Source organism: Leucoraja erinacea, chromosome 10 (genome assembly GCF_028641065.1).
Source record: "Leucoraja erinacea ecotype New England chromosome 10, Leri_hhj_1, whole genome shotgun sequence".
NCBI lineage: Eukaryota > Metazoa > Chordata > Chondrichthyes > Rajiformes > Rajidae > Leucoraja > Leucoraja erinaceus.
In genome coordinates, this window is record NC_073386.1 from 57711588 (window position 1) to 57726194 (window position 14607).

The 14607-nt window shown below is 46.4% G+C and overlaps 1 protein-coding gene and 1 non-coding gene across 4 annotated transcripts in view; one reads left to right on the forward strand and one right to left on the reverse strand.

The window, feature by feature from the left end:
• The window catches only part of LOC129701273 (procollagen galactosyltransferase 2-like), a 248648-nt gene that overhangs the window by 174998 nt on the left and 59043 nt on the right, over positions 1 to 14607 (reverse strand). The gene's annotated exons all lie outside the window — the stretch shown is intronic.
• trnat-ugu (transfer RNA threonine (anticodon UGU)) lies at positions 11086 to 11158 on the forward strand. The gene has a single exon. It is a non-coding gene; the product is annotated as a tRNA-Thr (tRNA).

Here is a 14607-nt window from a genome sequence, read left to right on the forward strand (position 1 = left end):
ACTTGTTGCTCTATCTTGCTGCATTTCTTGTCTCTTCATCTGAGCCCAGAGCATGGTCGAGTAGAATGATCACACTGATGGTGCAGTCAGTGCCCATTGGAAACCAATTCACACCAAGGCGACCACACTTCCTCCTCGATAACAATCAGTACAGGAGCACCTCAAGGCTGCGTGCTCACTCTATACTCATGACTGTGTAGCCTGACACAGTGCGAACTCTATCTATAAATTCACTGACGCCACCACCTTTGTGGGAAGAATTACAGAGAATAATGAGTAGGAGGGAGATTGATCGTCTGATTCAATGGTGCCAGAACAACAACCCCACCCCCACCCCCCCACACACACCCCAACAAAAAATAACAAAAACTACACAGAAGCATAGACAAAAAATAATAAAAACGCGGACGGGCTGCAGAGGCCGCTGCTGACGAGAATCGCGCCGCCTACCGGACACCATCTCCTGCTCTCTCCCCGTCATCTTTGACACCCTTCCTGATCAAAAATCTATCATTTTCTGTTTTAAAAATCCCCAATGACTAGGCCTTCACCGCTATCTCTGGCAATGAATTCCACAGATTCATCGCACGCTGGCTAAAGAAATTCCTCCTCGTCTCCATTCTGAAGCTACGTCCTTTGTATCTGAGGCTGTGCCCTCTGGTCCTAGATTCTCCGACCACTGGAAACATCTTTTGACTTGAGAGATACAGTGTGCAAACAGGACCCTTGGGCGACCGAGCCTGCCAGCGATCACCCCAAACACTAGCACTGTCCCACACACTAGTGACGATTTACAGAAGCCAATTAACCTACAAATCCTGTACGTGTTTGGAGTGTGGGAGGAAACCCGAGCACCCGGAGAAAACCCACGCAGTCATTGGGAGAATAAAACATCCTATGACGATGGCTGTGCCCTCTGGTTCAGATCTCTGGCCTGCAACATTTAATGTTTCACTTTGCATGGATGCTGCCCGACGTGCTGTGTATTCCCAAGAGGAATGTCTGAAGAAGGTCACCCATTCCTTCTCCCCAGAGATGCTACTTGTCTCACCTGCCTGAGTTACTCCAGCATTTTGTGTCTGTCTTGAATCTTTCCAACAATTCTACTGAAGGATCTACCAGCCCCATTTTGAAGCATTTACCCCAATCGATACTAAGTTTGAATGAGTTGGATGGAACTGTGATACTGGTTTAAACCAAAGACAGACACAAAAAGCTGGAGTAACTCAGCTGGACAGGCAGCATCTTTGGAGAGAAGGAATGGGCGACATTTCGGGTGTGAAGAAGGGTCTTGATCAGAAACATCATCTATCCCTTCTCTCCAGAGATGCTGTCTGACCCACTGAGTTCCTCCAGCTTTTTGTGTCTACAGTATCTCCAAATTTGAATGAATTGGGCATCTGATTGTGCAAGCTGGCGAGGGCATCAGCTTGCTTTCAGTGTGTGCACTGCTATATTTGACCTTCAGCATCAATACAACACAGGCATCTCTTTGATGGCTCCCCACTGCGGACAAACCAGGCTGTATACATCAGGAACTAAACAGCCCTCCTTTCTAAGTTGACCAAGCGTCTAAAAGTTGCATAAGAGATGCTTGTCACACAGCAGAAGGCAGCAGAGAAACTTTCCATGAGACCACAAGCTGTACACTACAGTACTGCCTGCTGTTGAAGTGTGTACAGCGAGCCAACAGCAACCGTGTTTTTCACTGTTTGGCTGTTTACTCAGAAACTCAATGTTTAAAGAACAAAATCTGCAAACCCGACAAGCTCCATGGAAAATAACTACAGAATGTGTCTGTGATGCAACTGTGACTTTCTTTCCTGGATCAACTAAATGATCCAGTGTCACTTCTTCCAAAGACACCGGTGTTTCTGGGATCCGGGAAAACACTCTCACACACGGCCAAATGATCAGCAGTCTCTCTTGCCTTGCAGATTACATATACTGTACAAGTGTGTGTGTTATGTACAGGTTATATATACACACACACACATATATATATATATCTGTGCAGGAAGGAACTGCAGATGCTGGTTTAAATCGAAGGTCGACCCAAAATGCTGGAGTAACTCAGCGGGACAGGCAGCATCTCTGGAGAGAAGGAATGGGTAACATTTCGGGTCGAGACCCTTCTTCAGACTGACCAAGGCATCGTGTGCTCCACGATGTTAACGTCCCGCCGTTGGAGTTCCTGAAGTTGATCCCCGACAAGGAATCGCAAGCTCCACCACATTTCTAAACTAAGTTGTATTCGGGGGCGTAAGCACAGTGAACCAGTCAGATGTTTCTATTCTACTCTGGATTGGGACTATCAGATGTTTTGCGCAAGGTTACCTACCTGCCTTCTGCTATCCTCTCCACACCAGTGATCACCTCATATGTTCAACCCAACTCACCATGTAGCCAATCCAGCTGGAAAGCCACATGACTGGATTAGGTATCTTGATTTTCATAAATGATAGGAGAAGAATTAGGCCATTCGGCCCATTAAGTCTACTTCGCCATTCAATCGTGGCTGATCTATATCTCCCTACTAACCTTATTCTCCTGCCTTCTCCCCGTAACCTCTGACACCCGTATGACTTGGCCTCCACACCCTTCACAGCGGCAGGGACCTGGGTTCAATCCTGACTACAGGTGCTGTCTGTACGGAGTTTGCACATTCTCCCTGTGACCACGTGGGTTTTCTCCGGGTGCACCGGTTTCCTCCTACACTCCAAAGACGACATGGTTGTGGATTAATTGGCTTCGGAAAGTTGTAAAATTGTCCCTAGTGTATACAGACAAGTTAGTGTGCGGGATGATCGCTGGTCGGCCCGGACTTGGTGGGCTGAAGGGCCCGTTTCCGCGCTGTATCTCTGGTCTAAAGTAAAGTCTAAGCTCAACAATCCTACTGGATGTTTTGAAATAACCACTAAAGTCTGGCTGATCTCAGCAGGCGAGGATGGTTCCTTTAATAACAGGAAAGTATGAACACATACATTTTGTACCCTGCAAACTTGCACTGAGAACATAGAAGAGTACAGCACATGAACAGGTTCTTTGGCCCACAATGCTTGTGCCGAACATGATGCCAAGATCAACTTCTCTTCTCTGCCTGCATATGATCCATATCCCTCCATTCCCTGCATGTCTATGTGCCATTCTAAAAGCCCCCTAAACACAACTATTGTATCGGCCTCCACCACCACTCCTGGCAGTACGTTCCAGCAACCCACCACCCTCTGTGTAAAAAAATCTGCCCCGCACATCTCCTCCAAACTTTGCCCCCTCCCACTTTAAACCTAGGCCCTCTAGTCGTTGATATCTAGTCGAAGAAGGGTCTCGACCCAACAAAAATTACCCATATCTTTGGGCTGTCACGGTGGCACAGCGGTAGAGTTGCTGCCTTACAGCGAATGCAGCGGCAGAGACCCGGGTACGATCCCGATTACGGGCGCTGTCTGTACGGAGTTTGTACGTTCTCCCCGTGACCTGTGCGGTTTCCACCAGGAGCTTCGGTTTCCTCCCACACTCCAAAGACGTACAGGTTTGTAGGTTAGTCGGCTTGGTAAATGTAAAAATTGTCCCTAGTGTGTGTAGGATAGTGTTAGTGTGCGGGGATCGCTGGTCGGCGCGGACCCAGTGGGCCGAAGGGCCTGTTTCTGTGCTGTATCTCTAAACTAAACTAAACTAAACTAAACTAATCTTCTATCCAAAGATGCTGCCTGTCCCGTTGTGCTGTCCAGAATTTTGTATATACCCTCTAGTCTTCAATATTTCCACCTTGGGGAAAAATGGTTGTGACTGTCTTCTCTGTTGACGCCTCTCATCATTGTATACACTTCTATCAGGTCTACCCTCAACCTCAGGCATTCCAGAGAAAACAATGTAACTTTAAAAATCTAGTAGACTAAATATCAATATTGAAGCTGGTGTGTTTCAAGTCAAACACTATGGACCATTGACGATTCACATGCACTGAAAGAAATACTGATGGAAGGTTATTGACCTGGTATGCTAAGATCATAAGATCATGTGATAGGAGTAGAATTAGGCCATTCGGCCCATCGAGTCTACTCCGCCATTCAATCACGGCTGATCTATCTCTCCCTCCTAACCCCATTCTCCGGCCTTCCCCCCATAACCCCCTGACACCCGTACTAATCAAGATTCTATCTATCTCTGCCTTAAATATATCCACTGACTTGGCCTCCACAGCCTTCTGTGGCAAAGAATTCCACAGATTCACCACCCTCTGACTAAAGAAATTCCTCCTCATTTTCTTCCTAAAAGAATGCCCTATAATTCTGAGGCAATAACCTCTAAACCTAGACTCTCCCACACGTGGAAACATCCTCTCCACATCCACTCTATCCAAAACTTTGCTTCTCTCACCAGGTCTGCTGCCTGGCATGGTGAGTGTCTGTGGTTTGCTGCCTTCAATTCCAGCACCAATTGTGGACTCTTTGGCCTTCGGTGCCGGCTCTGATTTGTTCTGAACCTTTTCATACCTCTTGTTTTCCTCTCGACTGACTCTCAGCCTGAAGAAGGGTCTCGACCCGAAAAGTCAATTATTCCTTTTCTCCAGAAATGCTGCCTGACCCGCTGAGTAACTCCAGCACATTGTGTTTATTTTTGGTGGGAACCAGCATCTGCAGTTCCTTCCTACACATCAATATATGAATCATCATTAGACACGGGTGAGGTGTCGCAAGACTGGAGGATGATTAAGTTGTGCCTCTATTTAAGATGGGATGCAAGGAAAAGCTTGGATGCTATAGACTTGTGAGCCTAACATTTAGTTTAGTTTAGTTTAGAGACACAGGCCCTTCGGCCCACCGGGTCCGTGCCGGCCAGTGATCCCCACACATTAACACTATCCTACACCCACTAGGGTCCCTTTTCCGGATGCCCGTCAGGAGTCTCGCTGCGGCGTTTTGGAACATTTGCAGGCGGGACAAGGAAGATTGGCTGATGCCAGTGTAAAGAGAGTTGTAGTAATGTAGGCGGGAGGAGATAAATGTGTGGATGATCTTTTCGAGGTCATCAAAGTGGAGGAATTGTTTTATTCACATGAAAGCTTAAGCAGATAGATCAGCCATGATTGAATGGCGGAGTAGACCTGATGGGCCGAACGGCCTAATTCTGCTCCTATAAAAATGACCTTATGATCTTATGACTTTGACATTGACTTTGACTTTATACGAGTGATCGGCGTGGAGTTATTGGGCCAAAGGGCCGGTTTCATTGCTGTATGTCAAATCAAAACAGAATAAGTTGGATGTGATACCTCTTCCTATACAGTGTACCTCACCTAAATGGTGCCTTCTGGTGTGGAGCAGAAAGCCACATGGCTGGCAGCCACGGAAGATCTTGTGTACAGTTTTGAGGAATTCTAATTTGAGGAAGGACATCCTTGTGATTGAGGCAGTGCAGCGTAGGTTCACGAGATTGATCCCTGTCACATGAGGAAAGATTGAAAAGACTAGGCTTGTATTCACTGGAGTTTAGAAGGATGAGGGGGATCTGATAGAAACATATAAAATTATAAAAGGACTGGACAAGCTAGATGCAGGAAAAATGTTCCCAATGTTGGGCGAGTCCAGAACCAGGGGCCACAGTCTTAGAATAAAGGGAAGGCCATTTAAGACTGAGGTGAGAAAAAACGTTTTCACCCAGAGAGTTGTGAATTTGTGGAATTCCCTGCCACAGAGGGCAGTGGAGGCCAAGTCACTGGATGGATTTAAGAGAGAGTTAGATGGAGCTCTAGGGGCTAGTGGAATCAAGGGATATGGGGAGAAGGCAGGCACGGGTTATTGATTTGGGACAATCAGCCATGATCGTAATGAATGGCGGTGCTGGCTCGAAGGGCCGAATGGCCTCCTCCTGCACCTATTTTCTATGTTTCTATGTTTCTATCCCAGTGCCCAGAACATCTCACACCTCTTCCCGGTTGGATAGAGTTACAACATCTGTTCATTCCACTGCAACTGTTTGATTAATTCCTCATTATCAATCGGAGTGTTGTGTTCAGTGTTTTACAATTCCTTCAGTGTCAACCAGCATCTGCAGTTCCTTCCTGCACCTTGTACAATACCTATGTGGCGGCACGGTGGCACAGCGGTAGAGTTGCTGCCTTACAATGCAAGAGACCCGGGTTCGATCCTGACTACGGGTGCTGTCTGTACGAAGTATGAATGTTCTCCCCGTGACCTGCGTGGGTTTTCTCCGAGATCTTCGGTTTCCTCCCACACTCCAAAGACGTACAAGTTTGTGGGTTAAATGGCTTGGGTTTGTACACTTGGTATAAGTGTAAATTGTCTCTAATATATGTAGGATAGTGTTAATGTCGGTGCGATCTTGGCGGGCCGAAGGGCCTGTTTCTGCTGCGTATCTCTAGACTAAACTAAACTAAACCTACCAGGTACTGGACGATTTCAGCTTCTGTTTGAGACATCAATAAGGGAAGCACAAACATAGATCTCCCATTTGTGTAGCAACTTCCACAACTCTTAGATATCCACAGCACTGAACAGCCAAGACAAATGCCATCTCCCACAAACAGGAGGAACTGACATTTAGATTAGATTATTTATTGTCACTTGCAGTGCAGTGAAAATATTTTTTGTTGCGTGCTATCCAGTCAGCAAAAAGACTATACATGATTACAATCAAGCTGTCCACAGTTTACAGATACAGATTGAAGGGAATACTGTTTAGTGCAACGTCATAGTCATAGAGTGATACAGTGTGGAAACAGGTTCTTCGGCCCAAATCGCCCACACCGGCCAACAATGTCCCAGCTACACTAGTCCCACTTGCCTGTGCTTGGTCCATATCCCTCTAAACCTGTCCTATCCATGTACCTGTCCAACTGTTTCTTAAACGTTGGGATAGTCCCAGCCTCTGGCAGCTTGTTCCATACACCCACCACCCTTTGTGTGAAAAAGTTACCCCTCGGATTCCTATTAAAACTTTTCCCCTTCACCTTGAACCTATGTGGCGGAGATAACAAATCAATGTACAGGGAGGAAGTAAAACAACTGGTGGACTGGTGCGGCAAAAATAATCTAGAATTATATGTCAACAAAACGAAGGAGATGGTTGTCGACTTCAGGAGGGCGCAGCCAAAGCATACACCGCTCAACATCAGTGGCACCACAGTGGAGAGCATAAAGTTCCTCGGTGTGCAAATTACAGACAGCCTCACCTGGTCCAGGAACACCACTGGGACCGTCAAACGGGCCCATCAGCGACTGCACTTCCTGAGGAAACTAAAACAGGCCTCACTCCCCACCAACATCCTCAGGACTTTCTACAGGGCTACGGTGGAGTCTGTACTCACGTACTGCATAAATACGTGGTACTGCACCTGCAACTGCTCGGACAGGAAGGCTCTGCAGAGGGTAGTGAGGGGAGCAGAGAGGATTATTGGCGTCTCCCTACCCTCGATACAAGAACTGTTCCAGAGCCGCTGTCTGAAAAAAGCTCAGAGAATTGCTAAGGACAAACTGCACCCCCTCCACATACACCTGGATCTCCTGCCATCAGGCAAGAGATATCGAAGCATCAAAGCCCAGACTACAAGACTGCTAAACAGCTTCCTACCACAGGCTGTGAGGCTGCTAAACAGTCACTCTGTACTCACAGTCACTTGATTCTGCGGCTGGCATGGACACTTTAATAACTGGCACTGGCCACTCAAATCAGCTGCCCCGGACATTTTTATGTTTAGTTTATTGTATTTTAACGTTGTGTTTTACCTGCTTTTAACTATTGATACTGTTCCATCAGGGACTGGATTGTTTTTAGTGTTATTATGTGTGAAATGTTTTAAATTTCATGTGCGATGCTCCGCTATTCCCTGGGAAATGTCTTTTCATTTTGCACTGTACAACTGTTGCTTGCAAGATGACAATAAAGGTTGATTGATTGATTGATTGATTGATTGATTGATTAATGTCCTCTGGTTCTCGATTCCCCTACTCTGGACAATAGGCTGTGGATCTTCCCGATCTATTCCTCTCATGATTTTGTACACCTCTATAAGATCTCCCCTCATCGTCCTGCACTCCATGGAATAGAGACCCAGCCTACTCAACCTCTCCCTGTAGCTCACACCCTCTAGTCCTGGCAACATCCTCGTAAATCTTTTCTGAACCCTTTCAAGCTTGACAATATCTTTCCTATAACATGGTGCCCAGAACTGAACACAATATTCTAAATGTGGTCTCACCAACGTCTTATACAACTGCAACGTGACCTCCCAACTTCTATAATCAATACTCTGACTGATGAAGGCCAATGTACCGAAAGCCTTTTTGACCACCTTATCCACCTGTGACTCGATCTTCAAGGAACCCATGCTCCTAGATCCCTCTGCTCTACAACACTACCCAGAGGCCTACCATTCACTGTGTAGGTCCTGCCCTTGTTCAATGTCCCAAAGTGCAACACCTCACACATCTCTGTATTAAATTCCATCAACCATTCCTCCGCCAACCTGGCCAATCGATCCAGACCCTGCTGTAATCGTTCACAACCATCTTCACTATCTGCAAAACCACTCACTTTTGTATCATCAGCAAACTTGTTAATCTTGCCCTGTATGTTCTCATCCAAATCATTGATGTAGATGACAAACAGTAACGGGCCCAGCACCGAACCCTGAGGCACACCACTAGTCACAGGCCTCCAGTCTGAGAAGCAACCTTCCACCATCTTCCTGCTTCCTTCCATGGGACCAATTTGCAATCCATTCAGCTATCTCTCCTTGGTTCCCATGCGATCTAACCTTCCAGAGCAGCCTACCATGCGGAACCTTGTCGAACGCCTTATTGAAGTCCATGTACACAACATCTACAGCTCTGCCCTCATCGACGTTTTTGGTCATGTCTTCAAAAAAATCAATCAGATTTGTGAGACACGACCTCCCACGTACAAAACCATGCTGACGTACAAAACCATGCTGAATGTCTACAGATGTTAAGCTCGCCTGCCTATAGTTCCCAGCATTTTCCCTGCAGCCCTTCTTGAAAAGAGGCACAACATTTGCCAACCTCCAGTCTTCCATCACCTCTCCTGTATTTAAGGACGACTCGTAAACTTCAACCAGGGCTCCTGCAATTTCCTCTCTAGTTTCCCCCAATGTCTTCGGATATATCTGATCAGGCCCCAGAGATCTGTCTACCGTCATGCACGACAGTACCTTCAGTACTTCTTCAACGCTAACACTGACTGCTCTCAATACACTTCCATTGACTGCCCCAAGTTCCACCGGTCTACAGTCTTTCTCCTCAGTAAATATAGAGGAGAAATATTAATTGAAGACCTTGTCCATCTCTCTCTAGTTACCCTTTCCCCCCTTGTGTATTTATATCATCTTTTGGGATTGTCCTTAATGCTACCCACCAGAGCTATCTCCTGGCCTCTTTTTGCCCTTCTGATTTCCTTCTTCAGTTTACTCAGTTCCCGAAACTCCTCCAGGATGCACGATCCCAGTTGCCTATACCTGGCCCATGCATCCTTCTTGTTTTTGACCAATTCACCTCGTCAACCAAGTCCAGTACAGTCCAATTAAAGATAGTCCAAGGGTCTACAAAGAGGTAGATGGGAGGTCAGGGCCACTCTGTTTGGTGGTAGGATGGTTCAGTTGTCTGATAACAGCTGGGAAGAAACTGTCTCTGAATCTGGAGGTGTGCGTTTTCACACTATACCTTTTGTCTAAAGAGAGAGGTGAGAAGAGGGAGTGACCGAGGTGAGACTGGTCCTTGATTATGCTGCTGACCTTTCTGTGCTCATCTGGTAATTGTTAAGGGATAGATTTTGGCTACTAAGCAACTAGATTTAGTCTATTCCCTGCAACACTTTCATGTTAGTTTTGGAGATAGAGCATCGAAACAGGCCCTTCGGCCCATCGAGACCAAACTAACCATTGATACCCTGTTCTGAATAGTTCTAAGTTATCTCACTTTCTCACCCACTCCCAATTTACAGAGGGCCAGTAAACCCTCATGCCTTAGGGTTGTGGGAGGGAACTGGAGCACCGTGTGGTCGCAAGGACAACGTGCAAACTCCACACAGACAGCACCCTTGGTCCGGATCGAACCTGCGTCTCTGGGGCTGTGAGGCAGTAACTCCACCAGTTGTGCCATTAGGCCACCTTTACTGCCGCAAGATTTATTTTACATGCATATAAGGTTATAAACAGCCTTGAAGCAACAACTCATTTAGACTTTACTTTAGAGATAAAGCATGGAAGCAGGCCCTTCTCCTCACCGAGTCTGCACCGACCAGTGATGCCCGTACACTAGCACTATCCTACACACTAGGGACAATAGACAATAGATAATAGGTGCAGGAATAGGCCATTCGGCCCTTCGAGCCAGCACTGCCATTCAATGTGATCATGGCTGATCATCCCCAATCAGTACCCCGTTTCTGCCTTCCCCCCATATCCCCTGACTCTGCTATCTTTAAGAGCTCTATCTAGCTCAGCCTTAAAACCATCCGGAGAACTGGCCTCCACCCCCCTCTGAGGCAGAGAATTCCACAGACTCACAACTCTCAGTGAGAAAAAGTGTTTCCTCGTCTCCATTCTAAATGGCTTACTCCTTATTCTTAAACTGTGGCCCCTGGTTCTGGACTCCCCCAACATTGGGAACATGTTTCCTGCCTCTAATGTGTCCAAACCCTTAACAATCTTAAATGTTTCAATAAGATCCCCTCTCATCCTTCTAAACTCCAGAGTGTACAAGCCCAGCTGCTCCATTCTCTCAGCATATGACAATTTACAATTTTTACCAAAGCCAACAAAACCTGCTTGTCTTTGTGATGTTTGGGGAATCTGGGGCACCCGGAGAAAACCCACACGGCTTCACATTGGCCGAACAGGGAGAGGAAATGGCTAGTTACGTTTTCCACGTGTTACAAACAAGCGTACCTAAAAGTGAACATTATCATCTTACACTGAGGGGAAAAAATAAGTCAACTTTCAATTGCATATTGCTAACGACAAGCTCATTCTACAAATGAGTTTTTACACCTAATCAGACCAAGCAGAATTTATGTACAGATCTTTCAAAGATCATCTTTCATGAAGGCTCCATAGCTCAGGGGTTAGAGCACTGGTCTTGTAAACCAGGGGCCGTGAGTTCAAATCTCACTGGGGCCTGACATTTTAGGGTGGTGGCACAGCAGTAGACCTCCTGCCTTACAGCACAGGTTTGTTCCAGAACCCATTCTGAGATCAGCCTCTGATCTCCCATTGCCATCCACCTAGTCCCATGCTCCCAATACGAAACCCCCATCCAGAATGTCCCATTCCTTGATATTGGTCTCCCATCAATGTTGTCCCATCCCTCGATATTGGTGTCCCATCCACAGTATCCTATCCTTTAATAGTAGACTCTCATCCACATTGTCCCGTCCCTTGATATTGGACTCCATCCACGAAGTCCCATTCTCTGATATCAGTCTCCCATTCTCTGATACCAGTCTCCCATCCACGATGTCCCATCCCTTGATATTGGACTCCCATCAATGTTGTCCATTCTCCTGATACCAGTCTCCCATCTACAGTGTCCTTTCCTCTGATACCAGACTCCCATCCATGTTTCCGAAGGGCCCATGTTTGTGCTGCACTGTTCTCTGTTCTAAAAGGACATGGTACATATTGTACAGGTACAATGTTCGGAAAGGTTCAGAAGGATTTGGACCAAATGCAGGCAAGTGGGACTAGCGTAGATGGAGCATTTTCACAACTGTAGAAGGGAAGAAGATTGGAGTTTATTGACTTCCATCTCAGTGAGGAATGTGGGGAATCTGCTGTGGTGGGTGTTTTTGTTAACTTTTATGTAACTGTGAATCTTGCTATTTTTAGTATGGCTGTATGATAATCGAGTCTCACTGTACCCTCTGCCCTAAAAATATCCACTGTCCTGGCCTCCACAGCCCTCGGTGGCAATGAGTTCCACAGATTCACCGCCCGCTGACTAAAGATTTTGGATGAGTTGGGCCGAATGGTCTGTTTTTCTACTCAGGGACTCCATGTTATAAACACACCAAGGAAGGCAAACAATACATTTGTGTGGGATTATCAGAACGGAGGTGTAGCTACTGAATAAGACCGAGCAAACTCAGCCGCCTTCCTCTGGAAAGGAGAAATGCCCGGCATTCAAATAGAGGCATTGAAATTCTGGAGCTGCCGATGGAACAGGCATACGGAAGAAGTTTAGTGAGGGAAATCAAAACTTGGGTCTATGAGCAAAAGGGAAGTGTCACTAAATCCTCAGTAATGGATTCAGAGGAAATGTTGCGACTGATGGAATGGTTAGAATGCACGTATCCTTCAAGCATGGATCAGTTGAGATAAAATAAAAGCATAGAGACTTCTTTAAAGGGAGGAATGATAACAATGAGCAACCAAGGACAAGAAAGTTACATTTACCATCTGAGACACTTATCTTTCTCTCAGGGCAGCATGATGGCGCAGTAGTAGAGTATCTCGAAACTAAACTAATCTGTACATCAGCTCCTGCCTACCAGTGTCTGCTTTGTGTACCCATTCACACATAAAGAAAGTAAACTCCAGTTAGCACAGAGGCAGAATGTGCTGTCAAAGAGCAAGGGTTCGAAATGCAAGCACAACATGCTGGCAAATGGCAGCCATCTTATCAAACGGATATTTCTCTGAAGTTGACACAAAGAGCTGGAGTAACTCAGTGGGACAGGCAGCATCACTGGAGAGAAGGAATGGATGACGTCTTGGGTCGAGACCCTTTTTCTCCGAAGGTTTCCCTTTTAAAGTTCCTATCCATCAGTTCAAAATAATGTAGTGGTGACTAGCTATGATGTGGGAATCAAATCTTACCCCATGTTATAGGGTAAAATGAGAAGGGACAATTTCCAGTCAAGGAACATTGGTGTTGGTAGATGCTTATACCTCCTCAGGTAGAAACATGTTAGGCTCAGTTTAGTTTAGTTTAGAGATACAGCGTGGAAACAGGCCCTTCGGCCCACCAAGTCCACACTGACCAGCGATCACGCCGTACACTAGCACTGTCCTACACACACACTAGGGCCAACTCACAATTTACAGAAGCCAATTAACCTACGAACCTGCATCTCTTTGGAATGTGGGAGGAAACCGGTGCACCTGGAGAAAACCCACGCGGTCAAAGTGAGAACGTACAAACACCATACAAACGGGAACTCATAGTCAGGTTCTTGATTAGTACGGGCGTCAAAGATTATGGGAAGTCAGTGAATATTTTTAAGGAAGAGATAGATAGATTATTGATTAGTACGGGTGTTAGAGGTTATGGGAAGAAGGCAGGAGAATGGGATTAGGAGGGGGAAATAGATCAGCTGTGATTGAATGACAGAGTGGACTTGATGGGCCGAATGGCCTAATTCTACTCCTGTCACTTGTGATCTTATATGTGTTTTCACACTTCTGTACCTCTTGCCTGATGGGAGAGGGGAGAAGAAGAAGTGACTGGGGTGAGACTGGTCCTTGATGATGCTGCTGGCCTTGCCCAGGCAGCGTGAAGTGTAGATGGAGTCAATGGAAAGGAGGTTGGTTTGTGTCCTGTGTTTAAAATCTTCAGCAACTACATCTATTTTTGGAGATTACATAGAGTTGCACAAATGTTATGTGTAGGAAGGAACTGCGCATACTGGTTTAAACCAAAGATAGACACAACATTTATTTTTCTCATAAATATGCTATATTTCATGCAATGCTCTGAATGATAAATATGAGTGTATTATCTATATATAACTAAAAGTTTCATCTTGTATGTATGTATGTTCCCGAAATACAGCCAACACGGTATACACTAGTGCAACAATTTTGGGGGTGCCTTACTCACCTGCGGTGTGCAAAATACAAGATACAAGGTACAAGATACAAGATACATTTATTTGTCATTTGGACCCCTTGAGGTCCAAACGAATGCCGTTTCTGCAGCCATACATTACAAACACATAAACCCAAGACACAACATAATTTACATAAACATCCATCACATCGCTGTGATGGAAGGCCTAATAAACTTATCTCTCCACTGCACTCTCCCCCCCGATGTCAGAGTCAAAGTCAAAGCCCCCGGCTGGCGATGGCGATTGTCCCGCGGCCATTAAAGCCACGCCGGGTGGTGCGAGAGTCCCGCGGCTATTCCAAGCCGCGCGCAGTGATCCCGAAATCCAGAGAGCTCTTCAAAACGGCAACACGGGCGTGGGAAGTCGCCGTTGCGAGAGCCCTGAAAAGCGGTCTCCCTCCACCGCGGGCTCCCGGTGCCGCCGTCCATCAACCTTTGTTGGATCCGATCTCCGGTAGCAGCAGCAGCAGCAGCAGCAGCAGCAGCAGCAGCAGCAGCAAAGTACACCGCTCCACCCGCTCCGGACTCGGCCACTTTATGAGTCATAGCACCAGAGTTAATGGACTCCTCGTACGGCCCCATGAAACGGAAACCCGACAAAAGGTCGGGTCTCCAGTCAGAGGATTTAAAATTTCCGTGCCCCCCCCGCCACCCCCCCCCCCCCACACACACACCCCAACAAAAAATACGCTACATTAAAACACAGACTGAAAATAATAAAAACGCGACAGACTGCAGA